Source organism: Chinchilla lanigera, unplaced genomic scaffold (genome assembly GCF_000276665.1).
Source record: "Chinchilla lanigera isolate Chin_1 unplaced genomic scaffold, ChiLan1.0 scaffold00059, whole genome shotgun sequence".
NCBI lineage: Eukaryota > Metazoa > Chordata > Mammalia > Rodentia > Chinchillidae > Chinchilla > Chinchilla lanigera.
The window spans coordinates 6,042,922-6,068,008 of record NW_004955460.1 but is presented as its reverse complement, the minus strand read 5'-3'; the positions used below and the strand labels follow the sequence as shown (position 1 = coordinate 6,068,008).

Here is a 25,087-nt window from a genome sequence, read left to right as displayed (position 1 = left end):
TGAGACACTGGCAAAACGATTGAAAGATGAAAAAGACATCTGCCTTGAGATTACCCCGGAAAGTGAGAATGTCCTTTCTCTGTAGATTGAGTGTTTTTTTAGTCAACCCCGGCTGCTCTAACAAAGTACCACTGCCTGAATGACTTAACAGAAATCTATTTCTCTCAGTTCTGCAAGTGAGAAGTCTGAGGTCAAGGTACTGGGATAGTCAGACTCCAGGCTGCCGACTGCCAGCTTCTCCCTGGATTCTCCCTGGACTCTGGCAAAGAGTTAAGAGTTCTCTGGCTGCCATTTAGACTGCCATTCCCAAAGGTTCCACCTTGAGGGCTTAATATCTCCCTAATGCACCTGTGACATCAGAAGTTAGGATTTCAACCTATGAATTTGGGGTGGGGGTGGAAGTAACACATTCAATCCACTGTAAGTATTAACAAAAATGATTTATATGTCTGCTTACATCTTTGTCTTTTCCACTTTTGAACCATGGTGCCCTCAGTTCCTAGAAGGCCTGGCACATGGAGGCACTGGATATTTACCAGATGAATGGATGGATAAATGCATGAATGAATTGACGGATGAACGAACGAACGAACAAACAAATGAATGGACACACACTCTACCAACAATGAGTTTTGACTTTGGCCAACCTATCATGAACCTCAGATTTTTCCTGTGTAAAATGTGTTTAAAAGGATTAGATCAGGTCCCAAGTGTGCGCTCCAAAGCTTATTGATTCTTCAAACAGACTATCAGAGAAAAGGGAAGCTGTGTCAGACAAGTTTGAAAACTATCAATACTACAGATTTCTCACTGTGGGTGGCCTAATCTTTAGGACACTAATACACAATCCCCAGGCATGTCCTATGTGGTGTCTCCCACTCTAGGGAGGTGACAACCCCCTCATTCACAAAACCCTCCAGAGAAAGTCTGACGTCCTGGGTGGCCACAGCAGTTTAACACACTTTATAAGCTCTCAATAAATATTTGTTCCTAGGGCCTTTCTAATCTCCTAACAAAAGGAGTCATTCTTCAAGGTCTTCCTTGATGTTAACTCTTCTTACTGAACTAAGATCGACAGAGGTACAGGTCCCTTGCTTTCCCTCTGCCTCTTTCTGGCTCTGCAACCTTTGGCTGGTGACTCATCCTCTCCAAACTGAGTTTTCCCAAGTAGGTATTCTATTTGCAGTCATTTGAAGGGACTCTAATGAGAATTAAATGAGATAACATCATTTTGCATCCTTCACAGTAAACACCACACAGAGGATGGATGTCCATGGTGATATTCACACACACACACACACACACACACACACACACACACACATGCAGCAGTGCTTTTTGTTCCAGTCTCAACTCTAAGAACTTTGCAAGTCAATTCCTATCTACCTTATCAGATCATGTAAAACCCAGGCTGTGAATTTCATTAATGTTTCCCAAACTCAAATTCTTGAAATACCAGGTCCCAGCCCTACTGTACTTAATATTTCTCTTTAAATGACTGAATCTTAGTTTCACCCAAAGCAAGAAAATCAGTCAAATCATAGATTTGATGTGCTTATTGTATACTGTTTAAATATACATTAAAATGAATAAAGAATTATTTAAATGTTTTGTGAAAGCCAACCTAATGCCTAACTCATTTCCCCCATATTCTGGGAAACACTGACTTGGGTTTCTCACCCAAGACCTTATCGGTAAACAGATTCTGTACCTTCTCTTCTGGGAAATCACTAACCTTTGTAAACATGTACCTGAACCCCCACAGGGAATACAGTGGCTCAGACAACCACGGGGTCCAACTTAGAAACTACACGCAAATAATTTAGCAACTTAACATCAGAGATGACAAAGAGTAATGCTGTAGTTTGAATCTTCAATGCTCCCATGTGTCAAAGTTGTAATCACTAGCCTGTATCATATTGGCAGGTGGAGGAAGCACCAGGAGCTAATAAGGCCTGGTGGAAGGAAGCTAGGCCATTGGGAACATATCCTTGCAGGAGATATTGGGCCCTCCACCCCTTTCTCTCACTCTGTTTCTTGGCTAACATACAATGAGTAGCTTTCTTCTACCATATGTCTCCATCATGATGTTTTTCCCTGCCACAGGTCTAAAGGGAATGGAGCTGAACAAACATGGACTGAACATTTTGAAATCAGAAGTCAAATTAAACCTTGTGAAGTTGATTATCTCAAGTATTTTGTCAGAGTGAAAAAAGATGATTAGTATTGGCCGGGAACTGGCACCAAGGCTTTCTAAAGAAAGACTGACATTCCCAACTGTTTTCAAGCTCAGGTATTTCAATCCTTTTTTCCTGTCACTCCTTTTTCATTGTATTTATTTGGGACAACATGGTTTGCCCAAATGGACAACTTTTCTGCAGCTCAGTTGACAGAATAAAATGACATCTCTGTGATGTGCTATATTAGTTAGGAGATGTAGAGATACTTTTTAAAATATGTTTTGGGCTAAGAGTTTTTCAAGCTCTTAAATTCAAAAGACATGCACCTGGCATGATGGCACCTGGCAAAGAGCAAGAAGCCTTGCCTCCCCAGAAGGAAAAGCTCCTGGCACCACCAGTGAAATAAGCCCCAGTCACCTCATCCTGGGTGGCAGCAACTAGCCCTGGAAGTATGTCGCAGCTCACACCAATCAAATGTCACCCTCCTTCAGATGCCCACAATACCAAAGCCACTAGGCAAAAAAAGAGAGAATATTTTTAAGTAATCATAAATAAGATAACCTATGATATTTTGCAAGCATTTTATGGACTCCAAACATCCAGCACTTTTGTGCATAAAAATGAGTATAAGTGGTAGTGGATAATACAGTTATCTTTGCTTTTAGCTGGAATTATTCTAAAACCCTCTTAATAGCTGTCACCTACTCATTTCTAGGCTGCAGGAAATTATAGTGAGAGGAGAAGGGAGCTGACAGCTCATTTCTTCTGTGAATAGCATGCTCTCTACTGATGCAAGGCTGGGGGTCCCTCTTTTAGGGCCTATCCACTGTGAACACATACGTAAAGGCTGGCATAAGGACTACTAAAGAAAGCGTCACCCTGGCCAGTAAGCTTGGAGGTCCTCAGTGCTCCATGACACATGTCTAAGTCCCTAGGGAATCCCTCTCCTAATTAAAGGGGAAAAGTAAGTTTTCCCCATACTGCAACAAAGACATTTATCAGCACAAAGAATGCACGGACTGGAAGAAAACAAGGACAGTGGTTTCATCTGGAAGGAATTAATATTCCAGATATTATTAATATTATAAACCTCAGACTTAGAGGACGCACATCCCAAGAGAAAGAGAACTGGGTCAAAGACACAAAACAGTCCATAAAAAATAAAATATTCTTAAATCTAAAATAGCATCTAAGAAAAGAGAAAAAGACTGAGTGATCACTTTTGGCACCTGGAAAATGGTGCAGCTTGTCCCCAAATATTAAAATTGTATGAAGACAAAAATAACTCTTAAGAAGAGATTTCAGAACTCAGGTTAATGAATCCAGTAATGTTGCTGCTTAGCTGCCTTCAGCAAAGGAAATAATCTACTCCAGACGAGGATGGGGCAGGACCAATTAAAGAGTATGTAACCCCAGCCTTGGAGCCCAGGGACTTCTGGGCCACCTGAAGGATAATCAGAAACCAACCCCTTGTCATGACACTCCTTCCTCTAACACTGGTTCTTTCTCAAGTCAACATATAACCTAAAGATCAAAAACTATCAAAATGCAAAGGCACATTAGAAAGACCCCGAAGAAATATTTTTCGCCCTTTATGTTTTCAAAAATTCAAACACTCAACAGATAAAAGAAGAGCAATACACAAATTAATCACAGCTCAGAAGATGAGCTTTTTTACTTTTTAATTAACATGCTGTCCTTAGTCCAAAAGCAGAAGCAAAACACAAGATGTACAGTGCTTACGCACCTCTTACAGGGACGTGTTACCTTCTTCCCCCGGGCTTTCTCTATTCTCATCGGGATGTGTTTAAATTTAAGATGCAGTCTTGGCAGTGCATGGAGCTCAGTGATGCAAACAGCGTGGGATGGTGCCACCCGGAACTGTGTGCGTGGGAGGACACCAGGAAGTCAGCTTTCCTTTTCTGGGAGACTCTGTTCTGTCCAGAGCAGGATTTGGGCATACAGATTGTGGGCTGTCTTTTTCAATGGGGCTGGGGGGAGGCACAGAGAGGGAAATGCCACATACTATTCTGGAAGGATCTGCAGAACACCTGGGTTTAAACTATCTGTATCCTACTTGTCTCTTTTCCCTACTCACTTTGTGCTGTGATTCATCCTTGCTGGGGGCCTCCACCAACAGATGCAATAGAGTTACCTTTGTAATAGTCACCGACTGGGGAGGAAGAAGCCAGCACAGACGAAGTCTCTCTATTAGCAATCACAAGTATATTGGAGTGAGTCGTTTGAGACATTTCTTTTAATTTTATTGTAATTTTCTGGGAGAGTGGGGGATCAAACCCAGGACTTCACCCATGCTAGGCAAGAGCTCTGCTCCTAAGCTACTCCCCCAGCTCTGTCCGCCACATTCTTGAACTCTTTCCTCTAGGTGCTGCTCTGGCTTGGGGCGGGTTTAAGTGTGTCCCCCTAAGGCTAATGAGTTGGAGCATGGACCCTAGTGTGGAGATGTTTAGAAACAGAGATCTTTAAGGGGCACAGTGTGTTGGGAAGTTAGTAGGTCACAGGAGGTAGAGCCCTGGGATGGGGAGACATGAATGGAGGTCTCCTGGGGCCCCCTTTGTGCTTTGGCTTCCTGTCTCACCATGTCGATCTCTCCCTGTGCACATGCTAGTGCCTTGGTGATGCCAACCGCCAAGAGGCCTCTCCAGAACCCAGTCCATGCCAGTTCCATACCCTTGAACCTCCAACACTATGAGCTAAATAGACCTTTTTTAAAATAAAGTACCCAGCACCCAGTACTTCATTATAATAATAAAACATGGTCTAATGTTTTATAACAATAAAACATGGTCTAATGAAGTACTAAGATGCAGAGAAAAGTCTGTTCTTCAGTCTTACCATTCTCCTGGAAGATTCTCTGCCCAGTAGCAGGCAGTGTATAGCCAATACAAAGACAACTGATCGCACAAGTGTCATTATACTGACGTGTGCCCAGGCCAGCAGAGCAAGTGGAGCACTGAACAAGCACAAACCTACGAGTCTTATCTCTGTTCTATCTCCTTTTTCTGCACAGAAGCCTGGACTAATCTCCTACATAGGGCTGCTTGCTTAAGGGCCAGGAAGGCTTTCTGAGAGAGACATTTTAAGATGGGAACAGATTGAGAAAGATGAAGAATGGCACTTTTGGGAGCAGTCTTAGAAGTCATCTGGACATTTCAGATATTTCAGAAGCCCAAAGAGGCTTCACACCACAGTCACCTGGGGCAAGGAGGTCTTTGTCTAAATAAGGATTCTGTGAACCATTAGCTACTGAGAGAATTCTAAAGCAGCTGACTGACCCGCAGGTTTCAGCTTGGGATGCAACAGTCATGTCTAGCACCTTCCCTCAACATTCACAGCCAGAAAAACTGAAGCTATGACCGGAGGATGCTGATGACAGTCTGTGGCAGCCCTGAGACTAGCACTCTGGATGTCTGATCTCAAGTTCAGCGACTGGCCACCAGCTCCTACAGAGCCCCACGAGGGATGCCATATTTGTGAAACACACTTTGGTCAGCAGCACATGGGCCTCCTATGTGTGTCCTCCTTGGGCCTCTGCCTGTGTGGAGTGCCAGCTACGATGTACACAGCTGAGCCTATTCCTGCATCCCCCCTCAGAGAGGGCAGAGTCACTGCCTCTGCACCACCATGCCCTGGCATTGAGTACTTGAACATGAGTTGATGAATGGAGGCCATGAGTAGATCCCACGGCCAGGACTTGTCAGAGTATCAGAGAAGTACAAAAAGGCCCACTTGCCCCAGGCAGATCTTATTTTCTCTAAATAAGAACAGGACCCAGAAAACTCTGTTAATGGAAAACACAGCAAGCTTGAAATTTAAGTCAAAATGCAAAGAACAGGAAATACAAGATTTTGTTCATACACATAATCTATTCCAGTGAAAATGGCCTTTCTTCTTACCAAAGTTAGAATCAAGTATGTGTTTCAGATCACCAGCAGAGCTAAGGGGTACAGGATGTCAGTCAGGAAGGGCTCATGTCGAGGAAGCGCTCACTGGGGTATGCAAGTTTGGAGGAAAGAACTGTATATCCTTTTACACCAATTTCACCCTTGCAGAGGGCACAGAAGTTTGCTATTCATTGATGACATTAATCTTGACAATACATTAGCCTTGTTTCCATTTCTACAAGAGGAAACAGAAATCTTGAGAGTTTGATAAACTTGCTCCAAGTCATGCAGAAAGGATAGTGAATAACTTCAATCTGGGTTGTGTAGGCTGGATCCTGGGATGGTGCTCAGGCAAGTGTAGAGGGAGCAAAAGGTATCAGGGCTGGCAACAGGCAAGGACTGTAACGAAGCTCTCCAGTGGCATCAAGTGACCATAATGACAACAGAGTCAATGCAGCAACTAGAAGTCTACCCCTGCACAGGCCTGTGGGGTTGGCTTCTTGGTAATGGTGCTTTTAGAAATGAATCAGATGGGAAGCTGCTATGGTTTAGATGCTGGCTGAGAATATCCCTCAAGGATCATTTGGTGAAATTTAATCTCCACTGTGAGGCATTATGAGATTAAAAAATTAATCTGACTGTGATGTGTGGAAGAGGGGCCTTTGGGAGAGGACTAGGATTAGATAAGGTCACCAGGGTGGACTCACATGATTGAATCCTGGTGGCTTTATAAGGGAGAGGCCAGGAAAGACACATTCAGTCCATTCTGTGCTATGTGATGCCTGGAGCCTTCATGGGACTGAGCAAGAAGGATGTCTCAAGCTGTACACCCTCAACTTTGCATTCTAGAACTGTGAGCCAAAATAAACCTCTTTGCTTTACAAAGTTATCCAGCCTCAGAGATTTCACTACAGTAATGAAAAGCAGACTTATACAGAAACCTACTAAATTGCTAATTGTCTATATAAGCAGTTATGTGTGTATATATATATATATAAAGTTCCAGGTTAAATGAGCCAAAGTGATTTTATCCAAATCATAAAAACAGACAAAAGCTTCTCAACCAATTCTCAGACTTGAGCGGGTCTGCAGACCTAGAATGAAGGAAAGTCAGTTTTCTTTGAAAAAGAAGCTTACTAAGTACCCAAAGATCTGTTAGATCTTCTCAGGCTTCCCCAAGAGGACCAGTACAAAGTAACCGCACTGGGGAAAAGGCAGTAACCAGGTCTTTCAGGGACGACTAGATAAAAGCTTTGGACCAAGAGATCTGAAACAGCTCTATGGCCCAGTCAGGCAGAGGACTTTGGGGGTCAGGTGATCAATGGTATCTTAGCTCAGGCCCCTGTCACAGAGGCCCTGACCCCTGCCCCACTCCACCGTGGTTATTTCTCCAGTTCCTGGATGCAGAATAGGAATGAGCACATTCAACACATGGCAGCAGCTCCCCTTGGAGGAAGCAAAGAACCGTGTGGCTGTTCCAGAGGGAGAAAGTGGCTGTGAAAGGTCTGTGAATGTGGTTGCAAAGGCCCGGATCAGCCCCACATCCAGGGTGAACTCAGTACACTTAGGTCTGGGGCTGACTCAATGTGGTGCTATTTGGCTTAAAAAAAAAAATGGGCTCAGCTCAGCATTCAAACATCAGGCGAAATCATTCCAGCCGTGAGGAGCCAAGACAGTATCAAGTTTCATTTGCTAGCTGAAATCCCTGATAGCTTCTAGGAAAATAAATGCAATTATAGCCCAGAAGCAGAAATTATCAAGGCCACGGTGCTCTCAGAATGCAATACATAAAGTGTGGGTAACCACATAAATGGTGAAGATCCCAACCCCCATGTGTGTCATGAATGCCTGGTCACCCACAGGAGCTGGAGAGAAAAGAAGAGAGAAACACACTCTTCAGATTCAACACTGGCTGCGCTGTGGGGGAGGCAATAGGGGAGAGACGCTTTAGGGAAGATGGTGTTTTGTTCTATAAATGTTGGCTGGACATCAAGACCCAAGCAGAGGTGAAAGGCACTGGGACTTCAAGCAAACAGGAATATGTCGTGTGTCCCCAGGAGCCAGCACAAGGAATCACAGAAGGCTCCCCAAAGAGGTGAAAATGAAGTGGCACCATGGTGAACTGCAGAGCTGATATCCATGCCTGGATCTTGCAAATGGAGTTTGGTGCTCCTTGGGCCCCAGGCCTTCTGCATGACATTTGCCCTTAAGCTTCCTCTAGGTCTGACTTCACCTGAGCATGAATTTTGGTCTCTGATATTCTCTGGGGCGCACCCCAGACCTCCCTGTCCCTCACAGGCAGCTTTTGGGCAGAGTTGGGAGACAGGCTAAAGGAGCAGAGAGCAAAAAGAGAGGTCCCCAAAATTACTCCTCCCGGTACACCTGGCTCTTTGTACCCCTGTGAACGATTCCTTATTGTAATAATACGGACCTGCCTCTCCGCCGGATACCGAGCCCAGGCAGACAGCAAAACAGTTCAAATTCTCTTCCCATCCCCAGGCCACCGCCTCATCACACACAGCAACCCCCACTCCAGGACTCACAAAGAAAGATTCTCATTCAAAGGCAATGAACTGACAAGCAGAATATCGGAGACACAAAGACCCGTGGGCCACAGAGCTCAGAGAAGAGCTGCACGAGAATGGGTTAGAAACACATCAGAAGAAACTCCAAGGATTTAGAATCCATTTCAGGTGCACTGGGAGGAAGAGTCCAGGTGCAAACCTGGTAACGGAGAAGATGCGTCCCCTGGGCTGTCGGAGGCTGCACCTTGAGGCTGCTCATTCCCTTCTCCCTGCCTGCCATTTTCTAGGGTGAGGCTTCTCAAAGGAAAGGCTGGGATCGCCTGCACCGAGAGCTCCCGAGGGTCTGGTTAAAATGCAACCCTCTGGACCCCCCAAGATTTGGAGCCATTGGAAGACTGAATGCCACAGAACTGGGTCCTTTATCATTCCTAAGTGGTTGTAAGACCCATGCTAAATCACTCATTTAAATTGCTGCTTAAAATCTGTAAGAGATGCTAGAAGCTAAATTGATTCTTTCAGAAACTATTAGCTTCTAAAAGTGGTAACAGAGCAGTCACATTGTGACCAATTGTAAGTGATGTAAAATCTACACACTGAAGCCAGGAGGATCTTTTGGAGCGGAAGTGTGGCCATGTCATTCCCTTTCATCAAACACATCAGTGACTTCCCACTGCCCTTTTGATAAAGGCTCAGCTCTGTGTTCCTGATCAACCCTGTCCCCAAGCTAATGCAGAGCTAGAGTACTTTTCACCAAGGTCTGCCTTTCTGTGGCCTTTAAGACATTTCTTTGTTCCCAGTAAAATCCTTTTGTACTCTTTCTAGATATCCTGACTATATTAATGTCCCCACTGTAGGCCCTGCTAGCAGCAATAACTTTCCACCATATCTCTTAGCCCAGTTGAAATGTCATATTTGTTTGTGCAATCTTTTGATCAACACATATTTCCTACACTTGTGTATAAAGCAGGAAAACATATTTCCTACACTTGTGTATAAAGCAATAAGTCTGTTAGGGTATAGATCTAAAATCTCTCCAGAAGTCTTAGGATCTTGGACTTGGGGTATTGGACCACTGGGTCACTGTCTTCATCAATGACTTAATCTACTGATGGGTTCATAGTTGAATGTAATATTGGGAGGTAGAGCCTGGCTGAAAGTGGGCCACTAGGGGTGAGACCTGGAAAGTGTATCTTGTCCCCAGGTCTTCACTCTCCCTCCATCTGCCTCTGCTTCCTGGCTGCCATGGGTCAAGCAGCTTTCCTCTTTCATGTCCTTCTACCATGCCATTTCTACCTTGGAGCCAGCCCACCATGGACTGAACTCTCTAAAACTGTAAGACAAATAAACCTTTCTTTCTTTAAGTTGCGTATCAGGGAACTTTTGTCTCAACAATGGGAGAGTGACTAATACAAGGTCTTTTTTTCTTCTAAGACTGAGGCTTACCAGTAGCTGTATCATCTAGCATATCACATAGTATATAGCTGGTACTCAGTACAAACATGTGAATGAACAAATGAATTCAAAATAATTTCCAAATTAAATGCCAGAAGAGTATTCACATCCTGAACAATAAGAATATAAAGAAGACTAAGATCCTTGTCTTGAAAGTCAAAGGCTCCAAATCTCTCTGGTAGCAGAAGACTAACATGTCAAACTTGCTTCCACTACCCTCTTTTGCATTTGTCACTTTAAATGTATGGCCTAATTGTTCCTCATACATTTTCTAGATTTTGAAAGAAGGAGAAAATTCAATATTAAAGCTGGTATTGTGTCATTTCTCTGGGTCTTGCTCTGATCTGGTTAGGAAAAATTATCTTAAGTTAATCTATTCATTGTCTGAAAGATACATGGATGCTCAAGTAAAAATAGACCTGGGAATGTTCACAATGACATCTCATACTTCGTACATCCTTGCATGTCTTACTGTTACAGGTCCAGGCGCCAAGTCTCAGATTGCTCCACTGCACACCTTCCTGTGCTAGAATTGCTGCCGGCTCATTTGAAAAGATTCAAAATAGATCTAAGCAAGTCAGCCACAATGACAATACAACGTCTACTACCATGCAGCTGTGTGTCACAGGGTGCGTAAAGGCACACGCCACTATGCCATCTTCTCTCCAACTTCCTGCAGCCTGCCAGCCATGGCTGGGGCACAGTTTGCTGTCCTGACTGCTCTTTTACTTGTTCCTGAGGTGGCAAACTCTTAGCACAGATTGCTCCCCATCCCTCCCCAAGGAGCATGACTCACTCAATACGGTGTGCTAATGCAACAGGTTCAGCAGAGGCAAAAACAAATGCACAGTGATGGGAAACTGGCGGTGGAAGAGGGTACTGGATGGTACAGTGCAGCAAAGACAGTCCAATTTTGAATATATACGATGCTGGTCAGGAAGCCTCTCTGACATTCAAATGCCCCCATCTGCGAAATGGGTACAAAATGAGGTAATAAATATGCTGTAAGTCTTTAAACTGTTATATACTTTGATGTGAATATAACTCTCTGATAATTTACCATAAGTTACTGCATAAATCTTTTTATGAGTCTTTAAGGACTATTTAACATTGGATTTCTAGGCCCGGGATATAGCTCAGTGGCATAAGTGCGTGCCTGGCAAGCGCAAGGTTCTGAGTTTGATTCCCAGTACCAAAAAAAACCAAAAACAAACAAAAAAAACCCATTGGATTTCTAGCTGAAGCTAGTCATCAATCCTGATATACAGAAAAGGAGCACTGCTACGCAACTGTCCCTTTCAGAGCAAGACAATCTCTATTTATGGCCTTGCTTGATAAAAGAAAGGGGCTGGAAATCTCACACCGTCAAGATAGTTTGCACTTTGTTGAGTTCCACCGAGATTTGCAGGTAGTGATTAGACAAAGGGCTTTTCAGGACTGCAGGAATGGAGAAGGGAGTGGAAACTAAGGAAGACGGCTTTCAAAGCACAGGTTTGCAGAAGGGTTTCCATTTGGCACAGTTCTCTCTCACTTCTATTTGTCTGCGTAGTATTTTAATGTTGGTTTATCTTTTTTCAACCCACTCCATAAAAGCCACACTCAAGGACTATTTAATGGGTACATCAGAGACAGAGCTCATGACCCTGAGTTAGTTCTATTCCCGAAAGAGCAGCAAGTAGAAAAGGCACTCACCCAAACTGTCAATAGCCAGAAATGATGCATAGAAATAGAAGCAGGTGGCCTCTGTTTAAGTGGTCATAAAATGAATTGGCCAGCAAGGGACACTTTTGCAAGTGGTTCAAATAATTATGCTGGGACAGCAGAGCTGGACTGCATCCAGAGATCCCAAACCATAGTGATTCTCCTTTTATTTTTCTATTTTTATCCCCAGACTCTGGTTGACAGTCTGATGAACTGTCTCAGAGTTTAAAAAGAAAGTTTAACATTTTATAACCACCCAGGTGCCAATGAATATTTAAATAATCTCCTACTTACTGGGAGGCTCCCAGTGATTCAAAAGGGAGGTTTACTAAGCATCACCAGAACCAAGGACTTCCTTTCCACATTTCATAATCTTGTGAAACCCAGTTCAACAGATTTAAATTCCTGACACTCGCTCTTCCACTATTATTCCACTAAGTTGGGGCTTCTCACTGAGTTTTTGTCTATATTTCAACAGTGCAACAACCACAGAAATCTGGGCTCAGGGAAAGGGAAAGAGCTCTAATCAGAAACCTCCCTTCTCTCTCCTTAAAGTAAAATAATGATGAAATAAAGCAAAGAAATTCAAGTTCCAGACACAGGTGAACGTGCCTATAATCCCAGCACTCTGGAGGGGACTGAGGCAGGAGGATCCCAAGTATAAACCCAGCGTGGGCAATATAGTGCCTTAGTGAGACCCTGTCTCAAAATAAAAGATTGAAAAAGGGATGGGAGTATAGTTTAGTGTAAAAGCCCTGGGTTCAATTCTTAGGACCAGAGAAAGACAGACAGAGAGAGACAGCAACAGAGATAGACACAGAGAGAGGAGATCCAAGGGTGGTTTGAACTAAACTGGCGAAAGATTTCTATTTATTTATTTATTTTTTATTTTATTTTATTTATTTTTTTTCCAGGTAACGGGAATCGAACTCATGACGTCGCGCTTGCCAGGCAGGCGCTGTGCCACTGAGCTAAATCCCCAGCCCCCCAGATTTCTATTTATAAGGGCTTGTGTTTGAGGACCCTAAAGTGCTCAGATGATTCATTATGTCAGTTCTTTTATTTCACAATTGATCGTAATTTATCCTGACCTGTATTTTAGCAGTTTATTCTCCCTTGTTCTTGACAAAAAGATGTATAAAGCAAGGTAACCGCCTCACAGAGATCGCAGGAGGCACGCTGCAAGCCGCAGGAAGGAAATGAAATAATAAATATGAGTCTTTAGATGATTTAAGCAAGATATCTGAATTAAAACCTCAACAGAAACTCCTGAATTTATAGTGATAACATCAATAATTATGGCAAATCCATTGAGTTTGGGACACCTTACTTTACAAGCATTATTACATTTAATCGCTGCAGCCACTCCAAAGAGACAGGGACTTACATTATCTCCATTTGAAAGAGGTAGAAGCTGAGACTGAGAAACAGAACTAACTTGCCCAAAGTCTCCCAGCTGGTGTCCTCAAAAACAGACTTGAATTCTCAATTAACAAGTATGTATTTATTTAGCTTTCAAACTTCAAAGATTTCTTCTCCCTCCCCCACCCCCAAATCCAGTCAATCACCAAGTCAAGTCATCTATTTGTTTGTGTCCAAGTCTACAACCAAACATCCTCCGCAGGGCTGCTGGCCTCTCCTCCCTGTGCTCCCGAGGCTGGCATCCAGCTGTGGGGGACTGGATGGGGGTGGGGGGCAACCTGTCTTGAAGTGCACTGACACAGCCAGCGCACTGCTTTATTTATTTAACCATCTGACCAACATCATGTGTTTATTTGGGTAGGCTCCTTCTCCAGCTGCATTCTCTAATGTAGCCTCCACACTGCCTGGGGACATCTCTTCTTTCAGGCTTTGCTTCACTCTGTCCAAATGCCCAGCTCCCACGAACTGAACCAAAGCCCCTTCCAGACTTGGCTCCACCACGCTAACTGCTGGACTCCCCGGGCACATCATGTTCTTTTCTTTAATTCTATAGATCAGTGATGGTGAATCTTTTAGAGCTTTCAGTGATAAGGAACAGCCGGCTGTGGCATGTGTGCTATAGGTTCGCCACCACCGATGAAATCTTTCCCAAAAGATCACCTGTGGACTCTTTTCTCTGTGATCCACAAGCACATACCTAAGAGTATTAGGTGGCTAAACCTAGGTATGGCTAAACATACCTAGATATTACTGTCTCTTAGTGAGTGTTCCTGTTTCAGCTCTCCCTACCTGTGTTCCACACATGGAGTGACCTGACTGCAGGTTCACAATAGCAGATGGATATGTGGATGGATGGATGGATGGATGGATGGATGGATGGATGGATGGATACATTAAGTACTATGATGGGTATTACAAGCCCAGCACTAGGTGAATTTGAACAGGGGGCCACTGGAAGTTGAACCCAGGGCCTTCTTACTGAACTACATTTCCAGCCCTTTTCATTTTTTATTTTGCACCAAGATATCACTAAAATCACTAAGTTGCCCAGGCTGGACTCAAACCTGTCTCTCTACTGACTCAGCCTCCCATAGTGCTTGGGATTACAGGCATGTGACACCACACCAGACTGGAAAGTATTTACATATTTATATATAAAAGCCCTACATTTATGTATGCTTTTTCATTTACTTCTTTCTATCTTTTGGAACCCAGGGCCTTGTGCATACTGGGTGTGTACAGATACCACTGAACTACACCCCCAGCACCTTCATGTTTCTTTTCAAAATATACTACAATTAATAAAGCTTTATTGTGCTTCTTTCATACAAATTCACACAAATGCTTCTCAAAAGCCCCCAACTTCAGAATGGTTCACAACTGAGAAAATAGTTCTAATGAGTCAAAGTTACTTGTGGGCAGTGGAATAAGTCTAGAAATAATGGAAACATATTCACTCCCTGATCAAAGTTTTGATTTACTGATTTGTGCTGACCTGCTATAAAAATGGTAAGTGTCAGAGGAAATAGGATTTAGCAGCTGATAGACTCTTTTCTTAGCTTGTAAAGACCTTTCATTAATAGGAGAGCTGCATGGGGGTGTAGGTGTGTCTTGCTATTTTTCACATATGTACACAGCACACATTTATTGTTTGGTATATGAAAGAACCAGTCCCATTTCCCTCCAAGCTAAAATTTTAAAGAGTAGTCAAGTTCACTGAGTGACCCCTAGTTGGATTAACTAGGTCAGGAGTCCACTATGGAAATCTAGGACATGTCAGGCAAGGCGGGGTGGGGGTAGGCAGAAGTCAAGAACAAAACAGCCTTACTGCGTGTTACTGGAATTCATTCTTCATTCGGCCAAAAATGTGCAATCTGACCAAAACCCTTTGCCTGGCTCTACCTCCCAAGCCACATGCCTTCTGAAGGCCAAGGGCAAAGCCAGCTGTGGTTATGCATTTGGGTTAAAGAGTCCAAAGACAGGGGGAAAAAATTATTTTGAAATGCATTACATTTCAAAATTAAGGGTAATTGTGTGTAGCAGCCTGGAAAATACAGCTCATACAATACTACTCAGTCATTGAACACCAGAACATAGAGCACTGGCATTCTAAACGCAATTTCAAACTGAAAATAAAAAGGTACAAAGGGCGGAAGGAAGGGTGGAGAGCTGCTACAGGGCTGTGACTTTTGAGAAGACTGATGCTTTGGGGAGACACAGCCAGCTGATCTGCAACCTAGGAAGGGTTCTGTGTTGCTTAAGCCACTAGATGCTGCTCTGAACCACTCTTGCAGCCAAACAGGGAAGGTAAATAACAGGTTGACACAGAATTACATAAGAAAATAAATGTGGTGAGATTAGGACCGAAATCTAACAGGCAAAGTGGGAAAGGACTTCACATCAACCAGCTGCCTTTAAGGCTTTTCCTTGACCTGCTACAATGTCATGGTCATGCTGATGGGGCATCGATAACCATTGCTATCCAACTAGCCAAGGGGATCCGACAAGCAAAGGGAGAGATACTTCACTCAGTCACCTCCTTCCCACACAGACAGCGCCTTCCTTTGTGACACAGGCTGAAGCTTGTTGCCTAGCTTACTTCAGTCATTGATCCTGCTCCCACCATGGAAAGGCTGCAGTGACTGCACTCACAGTAGTCAGAGCTGAAACCCTAATTAGCAAACTGAGCCATAAACACTACTTACAGTTTTCTTCTGCCATAGGGTACCGGGGAGAAACACAGATGGAATTTAAACTTGCAAACCATCTGGGTCAGGAAGATGATTGCAATATGGGAGGAAAGGAAGCTAGGACGACGCAAAACTGGAGAAGCAGGGACAGGCAATGACACGGGGTGAGCCCTCCTCTGTGAAGAGATGCCACCTAGGCTCTAAAGAATAACCTATCTGTAGAAAATCGGGGTGCTGAAGTGCTGGGGAAAGTCTAGGTGGTCTGATAACACACAAGCATTCTGGCTTCTTTAAGCAAACAAAGCAGTGGCTTTCAGCTCTGAGGAGACGAGGAGGCAGGGGCTGGCCTGAGAGGACATCCTGCAAAGCACAGGGACATGTTTGTTTGTCACAGCTGAGTGATGCTACTGGCATCTAGTGAAGAGAGATCAGGGAACATCCTGCAGCGAGTGTACAAGGTGGCCCCAGCAGCAAAGGACTATTCTAGCCTGCAACGCCCAGACCAAGAAGGCTGAGGTAGTTTGAAATCCAGCGTCAGTGAAATGCACTATAGTCTGGAAGCAGGAAAAGAACAGCATGATAATCGCCACCGAAGGGAGAACCCAACTGCGTCACAGACCTTGGTCTCTGGCTCCCTTAGTCAGTGTTAATCTATGGGCAGGAGAAGTAGCAACAGCTAAGACAAGCAGACGAACACACTGTGACCAGCACCCCCCTCCAACTGGTTCCCTCCCAACTGGGTCCAAGCTTCTGCCTGCACTGTGACTCATCCACAGAGAAGAATGTGTTGGCTAAAGAATATGTGTCCATCCTCCTTGGCAAACACTGCTTTCAGTTTTGATTAATAAATTACCTTCTGGCCCAGAAGCTTCCAATCATGAGCTTGGTTGATGGACATACCGTCCCCAAGAGAAGAAGCCACTGACTCCAGACTAAGGTCAACTTGAGAACGAGATACCCAAGGAGGGATCAACTCTTATACCCTCTGCCTCAGACATGGCAAAGAGCTCCCTGGATATCATGGTAACCCAGGGCTCATCCACCTGCACCCAGAGCGCTTCTTTTTTAATTTTTAGTGCTGGGGGTTGAACTCTGGCGTTCATCTAGGGGGATGCCACCATAGCACAGCCTGATATATGGGGCCTGGCCTCAGGGGCTGGCAAGAGCAGAAAAACCAACACAGGAAGGAACTCACCAACATAGGCATCATGGCACTGGGGCAAGGAACAGCAGCGGAAAGAGTTAGAAAATTTGGGTTTAAGACTCAGATCAACTCTCCAAATATGCTTGTGACATTTCCTCCATCCAAGCCACATCCATAAAATGGGTCAACAGTAAGATGGTGATTATTCCCATGATCTCAAAAACAGCATCCAGAGGGAGGGCTGGAGGGTGTAACCCTTCCTCCTGTGCTCCGACCCCACTGGGACATTGCTTAGGAAGCGCTTAGTGGGTCATCACTCCCTCAAAGCCCTGCTCCCCACTGAGAAACATGAGCCAACCCAGAATGCAGCAACCAGTGCATTTCCAGCATTTTCTGCAGAGGAAAGTATTGTTCCTTACATTAACCCACACTATTTTAGCCTCAATTCCTAAAATTGAGGTTCCAATAATAATCTTGCTCAGCTTCTGGAAACCAGTGTTTATGGGGGCCCCGAGTCCTGAGAAGTATCTCCTTCTATTTTTACATGTGACTAATTTCTCCTCTCAGCCTTCTGCCAGGTGGCTGCTGTGGTTAATTCTGCCTGATGAGCCAGCATTCCTTCTCCCACACCTACTCCTCTCTGACGCTTAGCTATTCACCTCACTTGAGGCCACTGACAAAATGCGGTTCAAACTGTACCTGCACTCACTTTGTGAGAGGTTAGCAAACAGCACTAAGACACCAGCAGTTAATTTAAGCACAGGGCATGCTATAGCTTTGCAGGCCCCAGAGCCAGTTATTATAGATAAATGGCAATTGTTAACGCTCAGACAATCAAATTACCCCAGGAATTGAGTGTGGCCATCAGGGTGTGTATGGCGCATGTAGGCTGGCTTGGCTGGTCTTAAGAACTCAGTGATGGCTTTTGGGGAGGCTTTGGGCCACACACATGTCACAGGAGGCACACCCCGTCTGGATGGCTGGCCTCTACTATCCTCGTGCTTTGGACAGTGTGGAAGTTCTCAGCCTTTGACTTCATCCTTCAGAGAGCTGTCCCATGGCCAGGCCAGCTGAAATGCTTAATCTAATCATGCATCACAGCCATGTGTCAACCACCAAAAGAGATGACGACTGGTTCTACGAATCTCTGGAAGTAATTAAAATCAGACACATGGGGAATACTAGGCATAAAATATAAAAGGAAAGGTCAAGCAAAGTACATTTCCAAAGACCTCCAGAGCTTCCAACTAAAACTTGGTGAGAAAAAATAAAGTATATGCTGTCAATTTCCTTATAGGTGCAGAGCAAAGTAGAAAGAGGTACAGCGGGGGGCTCTGCGACCTGTCTGCATTACCACAGCAAATCTGTGACTCTTGGGTTTCCAGTCTCTCCACAGCCTTGGGGCCTAGCACACTGGCATATTCAATGAACAGTGATTTTTTTTGTTTTTGTTTTTTTCCGGTACCAGGGATCAAACTCACGACCTTGCACTTGCTGGGAAGGTGCTGTGCCGCTGAGCTAAATCCCCAGGCTCAACAGTGGTATTTTTGAAAGTTAAATTAGCCCACCCCTGCTCTCTCAGCACTGTGGCAGGCTGAGGCAGGAGGGTGACAAATTTAAGTCCATCCTGGAAAATTTAGACTCAGTGCAAAGGCCCTGGGTTTAACCCCCAATATGACAAAAAAAAAAAAAAAAAAAGTTAAATCAGCTGACGCTTTTACTTGCACACGTGCATCTGGTTTAACATCCGGAATAGCATCTTTTGCAGAATTAAACCAACGTGTTTTGTAAACAAGAGAGAGCAATGTAATTCAAGTATGGTTCACTGAACCTTTTTCCCCAGAATCCCAACCAAGTCAGTTTAAAATGTAGATTCCTAGAACCTCCAGAATTACTACCAGAGACTTTTTAAAATCATAACCTGTATTGAGCCATGTATTCAACATCAAGATTGTGCATGTGTTTTGTAAAACATGTTATTTTACCCTTCCATCCCCTTCTATTTTGTGTGTTTAAACCGCTAGCCCAGACCTATAGAACTGCTATGCTGGGGCTTTTGGTGGCAGCCTCAACCATGGAAAGCATCAGTGCGCCAGAGATAAAGGAAGTAGAATGGCAGCCACACAATTAGTAGGAAACACTTCAGGCTCTGTGATGCAGAGAAGGCTTAGTAATTCCCCACCTTTTCCAAATTTAACAGGATGTGTTATAAATCCAGCTATCTACCTGGATGGCTGTGGGTATCAAGCAGTGATTGCAGGCTTCAGTTAAAGCTCTTGTGGTGTCCACAGCCTTGGATCTGCTCAGGAAACATCACCTCCACAGGAAGGATCACCTTGAAACCTTCAGAGTTGGGCAAGAGGGTGAAGCAGAACAGTGGAGCTCCTGGCCACGCCCCCAGCCACATCCTCTGGGCCAGGGCTTCAAAGCCTCCCTGCCCCACCTCTCCCCACCCACTGACACCAGGCACCCAAAGGGGGTAAACAGTTTAAAACACTCAAGCCAAGCCAGGTGGGGGGGTGAGGGGTGGAGGGGTCGGGTGTGTGTGCATACACCTAGCTGGGATACCAGCACTCTGGGAGACAGAAGCAGGAGGAGCCCATGTTTGAGCCCAGCCTGGACAACCTGCCCACTTGGCCAGATCCTGTCTCTAAATAAAACAGTTTTAAGAAGGCATGGGGATATAGCTCAGTGTGCAGGCCCTGGCTCAGTCTCTAGTACCTAAATAAATAAATAAATAAATAACCCAGAGTACTGCTTTGCCTCCAATCCTGTGATTTCCTAAGTTCCTAAGTGCTTCTGACTTAGTGAGCCCCTCATCTGCTTCCTCCTGGTGGTATCTCATCTCTCTGCCTCCCTAGCCAGCCTGGCAGATGGCCTCCTCTCCTCCACCTTCATCCCCCACCTTCCTGGCAGTGAAGGAAGGGGCTTAGCCACGCCTCTGACTTCAGGCCGCTTACAAGACCATCTCCCCTCCTCCTCCCAAAGGAGCATTTTTAGAGCCAAAGCAACCCAAATTTTGGAAACACCAGCTCAGGAGGAGTGATGTTCTTTTCTTCAGCTTCTCCAAGGTAGAAAGAAGAGCGGCAGGACATGGGGGAGGGGAAGAGAAAACAAAGCTTCTCCTTCTCTCTTTGACGCTACAGTATCTTCTTGCTATATTTCTCAGGCAGGCCTCTCTTAAAATGAGCATCTTTCAGTTAGTCAACAAACATTTTCTGTGTACCTATGGTGTGCTAAAAATTAATCCAGGGTACAAGACCAGTACCCTGATGGGATATCTATGAGTGAAAAGCAGTGACCAAATAAACAAATAAATATATAATGCTAGAGGGTAATAAGCACTGGGAGGGAAAAATGAGCAAGAGTAGTATAAGGGAGGGCCTAGCTGCCGTTGTACATGGAGCAGTCCAGGAGGTTCCTTCAGGGTTACAACGAGTTACAGACCTGAAGGAAAGTAGGGAATGGGCCATCTGGACATGCAGGAGTCTTCCTGGGCAAAAGAAATAGCAGTGCAATGACCCTGGGGCAAGCACTCAGTGAAAAAGCAAAATATAAGGCCAGAATGGTGGCAGTTAACAAAGACAGTGTGTACGATGGGGGATCTGGATGTCCAGACCACCCGTCCTCTGGGTGAAAAAACCCAGTCCTGAGTTTCTGCAGACTCACCTGAGTCAGCCTCCCGGCCTGTCCCTCCCTGACCCCACCAATACCGACTTTATTGTACCCTTCCCTCCCGACACCTCTACCACCCCAGTCAGCACTCAGGGTCACTCCCTCCAAATGTATCAGTCCGCCTAATTTAACAACCACTGAAGTGATCAACGCTGCGGGGGGAGGGTAGAAGGTGGGGGTGGGGGGACCATGCGCATCTGACCCCAGCTTTCCCTAGGAAGCGGACCACAGCAAAGAGCAGAGGATCAAAAGGCCAGCTGTTCAAAACGAAAAAGCCACAAATTAAGTCTGTTGTGTGTCCACAGGGGATCTGTCTCCCAACTTACACTGAGGCCAGCTCTGTGAAGAGGCGGACAAGAATCCTTCAAACAACCTTGGGAAGCAGGTATGGAGGTAGGAAAAACCCAGACCCTAGGGGAGTCCCTGAATAACAACTTGTAGCCTTTGCCATCCAATTAAAAGTGCCCCGGTGTGGAGTGGTCCTGCTGGTTCCAGGTTGCTCTCTATGATTTGATGTTTAAATGTAGCTCATTCATTGCTTTTCTACACAGAAATTTTAAAAACACTAAGACATCCTGGCACAGTCCCACCACCCCACACCCAAGGGACTGGCAGCGCTAAACAAGGAGCCTTGCCTCCGAGGGAGAAAAACCCATTCTTTTTTTTATTTTTATTTTTTTTATTTTAAGGATAAAAGGAGGGAAACATTAACAGACATACAACATTTTACAACATATCACAAGCACAATACAGACAATACAGAGTTACAAACAAAGTGGTAGGGAATTAACAATGGTGGTTGTATTACATATTGATATCTTCAAAGTGGCTTCTCATGAAAACAGATATAGACATGCAATACTGGTCGAAAAACCCATTCTTAGGGGCTCCAAAATCTCAACCCTGACCAATTGAGTGCACAGCCTGCCGGCCCGCTGTGGGAGGCCTGCGGTCTTGAGTACTCGGTGTCATAAAATACGTCCCGGGAGCCTCGGGAGCTGTCCAGAGGCCCTTGAAACTGTCACCACAGGGGATAAAGCCCTGTGGTTTCAGGTCGTTGCAGATCCCTGCATGGCCAACACCCCGCCCCCAGGCGGCCAACTTCAAAGGGCCCCCAGGCGAGGTGGTTGAGCGGGAAGGGGGCGTCCCCGCTCGCAAGCCCCCTGCGGTCGATGTCACCCCGCGGACCGCGGTCTGTCACACACGCACGCGCCCGGGAACACACACGCACACGCGCACACACACACACACACACACACACACACACACACACACGGCCCCGCGCGCGCCCGCGTCCCAAGCACACGCGCGCACCCAGGCCAGCAGAGTTCTCGGTTTCCTCTTCCTCAAAGCTCCCCGGCGACCGCCCTTCTCCGCACGGTTCCGGGACCCCCGGTGCTCCCGCGCCCAGTGTCTGAGAGGCGCCGCCCGGTGCGTCCCCTCACCCGCACCAGGGTCGCAATCGAACCCCCTCCCGCCGCCGTCCGGATCCCCTCCCCGTGGGGACCTCCGCGCGCCGCCGGGAGGCGGGCATTTACTAACACCACCCCCCATGACGGCTGCCCGGAGCACCCCCTCCTGGTGCCCCGAGCCCGTGTCCCTGTGGCCCCTCACAGCGCCTCCCGGGAGCGCACTCGCCAGCCAGATTCCTTCCATCGGCCGCGGTGGCCGCGAGAACCCCGGTCCCCGCCGCCAGCCGGGTCTCGGCCCCAGGAAGCGGGGCTCAGGGTCCCAACCCCACGCTCCGGGCGTCCCCGCCGCCCAGCGCCGGCGCGCTCCCCGCCAGCAGACGCGGGCGCTCGCGGCTCCGGGACCCTGCGCTCCATCCCCGGTTCCCCTCCCTCGGACTTGCACAACTGCAGATCGGCCCACACCGGTGGAAACCGAAGTGTCCCCGCGGCGCCCCACGGTCGCCCACCCAGCCCCGGCCCCGGCCGCACTAGCCCGGGAAACTTTACGAACCTGCCGGGGGTCGCAGGACTGCGCTGGCGCTGGGGACCGTTCCGGGCGCGCAGAGCTCCGGCGACCGGTGGCCGGAGGCGGGGGTTAGGAGGAAGAAGAAAGGAAGCAGGGGACCCAGCGAGGCTCCGCCGCGGGTTGCGGCCGCTATCCCGCGCCCATGCTCACGCGCCCCGCACACGCACTTACACTCTGGGGCGACCGGCTGCTGCGCCGCGGGCGGCCGCTGGTCTCACTTCCTCTTCCTTCCTCCTGCTGGCCGGAGACACATCTTGCATCTGCAAGCCATCCCGCGAGCAGCCGCGAACTCGCCGCCCGGGTGCACACAGCGCAGGGCCACCTGCGCCCAGACGCCCCTCGCCCGCGCCTGCCGCCGGGCCTCCGCGCTCCGCTGAGCTGGGGGTGTGCGCAACTTTCGGAAGCCACGTTACTTAAAAAAAGAGAAGTGCCACACACTGGGCACGCCTCGTAGCTGCTATAAATACAGTGTGTGTGGAGCAGACTTCTCTGGTGAGCTCAGACAGGGCGTTTGGAGGCACTCATTCACTCCGTCACCCTCACAGCGCCACCTCGGGAGGCATCTTTTCCTTTGCAGTTCCTTCCGGATTTTAAGGGGAAACTTCAGTGGGCTGCTTTGAAGCAACTTGAAGAGACCAGCGTGTTTATTTTGACGCTGCGCCTTTGCCCTCGGGTCACATGGCAAAAAAATAACAGAATATTTCCTCCCTCTCCCCAGTTACCTTTGTGTTTATGGATGCTCGCGTTGAAATCACAAGATTTCTAAGCCAGGGAATCCCTAATTTTGCATAAAGTGATAATTTCTACGCAAGCACCTCACTTGGTATTTAGGTTACATTATTTAGTTCATGCAACCCACTTCAAAACAGTAGCAGAAATCAAACTCCCAGCCTAGCTGGCAGAGGGAAATGATGGTTGTTGGAAGGCTCCAAAAAAAAAAAAAACACCTGTCCTCTCCAGATTCAGACGTCTCTGCCTTGGCTGGACTGGGAAAATTCAAAGACAGTTGCTATGCATTTCCTTCTAACAGGCAAAGGAGATATGTTGGGGGCTGGGGAGGCATCAGAATCCAATAGAGGAGGCAAAGCTCCCTTTTAAGAGCCAATCCTCCCCTACCCATGAGATTTGAATTTAACCCTGTGCCAGGAGTCCATCAGCACCGAGGAGCCACAGCCACTGCTGAGCCCTTGAAAATGTGGCTAGTCCTGAGATGTTCCAAGCACAAGGACTTAGTATGAAAGAAAGAATGTAGAATAGCCTAATTGTGTGTACATCAATTACATCATTTCAATAAATACTTATCCTCTGGTTTGGATGCAGTGAGTCATATATATATATATATGAATGTATATAATTAAAATTAATTTTCACCAGTTCCTTTTTACAACTTAAATCTATGCACTAGAAATGTCAAATTACCCAGGTGTCTGTCATTGGTGACTCACATTATATTTGTAATAACAGCCCTGATCCAACCCCTTATTATAGGTATAACACTAGGGACAGAATTAGTAGCAGGAATGCCTGGATCCAGGTGGTTACAAGTTAGTAGCTTAGAGCAGAATGATCCTAGGAAAGCAACTGAGTTCTGTATTTCCTCACCCATGAAACAATAATGGTACAGTAATAACAGGCAACAGGGCAGCTATTAAAGGAGGTTCTTTAATAAACTATAAGAGTGGAGACTTTACTAGTGAAGGAGTGAGAAGCTTGTAGTGATAAGTAGGAACCCAGGCCACAACTTTTTAGTGAATTCTAAGGCATATAAAGACTCTTAACTGTAGTGGAGACATCATGAGCACTGCGTATCTGTGAGCTGTCATAATCGTCCCCTTCGAGCACAGCAATGAGAAAAACCCACTTCCCTGTAACCTGTGGTCCCAGCTCTGCCCTCTGCAGTCAACATGGAGTAAATCATGTCCTTCCTGAGGGAGATAATTCCTCAGACCTTTGATGATAGCTCTCAGATTCAACCTTAATATTTTCTGCCAAGGATTAACCATTCTCAGTGACTGACTCCTTTCTACATGTGACGTGGTTTCAGATCTCTTTCACCTTAGCCATCCTCCCACTGAAGGACACCTGCTCTAACTTTTAAAAAATCACTTGTGTTATAGAGCAGTGGGGGTGAACCTATGGACAGGCTGTTTGCATCATTGAAAGCTCTAAAAAATTCACTATCACTGTATGTAGAGAAATCACCTAACTAGCCATTAACAAACACAGTGCAGGCTGAATGCTTGTCAATTTTTTTTTCAGGACTAGGGATTGAACCCAGGGCCTTAGCACTGAGTTGTAACTTTCCCCTCACCCCACTCTACACTTCTTTCTTTGAGAAGGAGTCACTATAAATTGCTCAGGGTGAGATCAGACTTGCAATCCTCCTTGCCTCAGCCTCCCAGATTGCTGGGATTGT

General features: G+C 46.1%; 1 protein-coding gene across 3 annotated transcripts in view; it reads right to left on the bottom strand.

The window, feature by feature from the left end:
- The window catches only part of Elmo1 (engulfment and cell motility 1), a 535,944-nt gene extending 512,762 nt beyond the window's left edge, over nt 1–23,182 (bottom strand). The window contains exon 1 of one of the 3 annotated variants that reach the window (XM_013521230.1): nt 22,657–23,182. The gene's annotated coding sequence lies outside the window, so the exon portion shown is untranslated. Of the gene's footprint in view, nt 1–10,858; nt 11,009–22,656 lie in introns of those variants that run through there. The other 2 variants (XM_005397755.2, XM_013521231.1) reach the window with 2 other exon arrangements.
- Nucleotides 23,183–25,087: the final 1,905 nt, after the last annotated feature.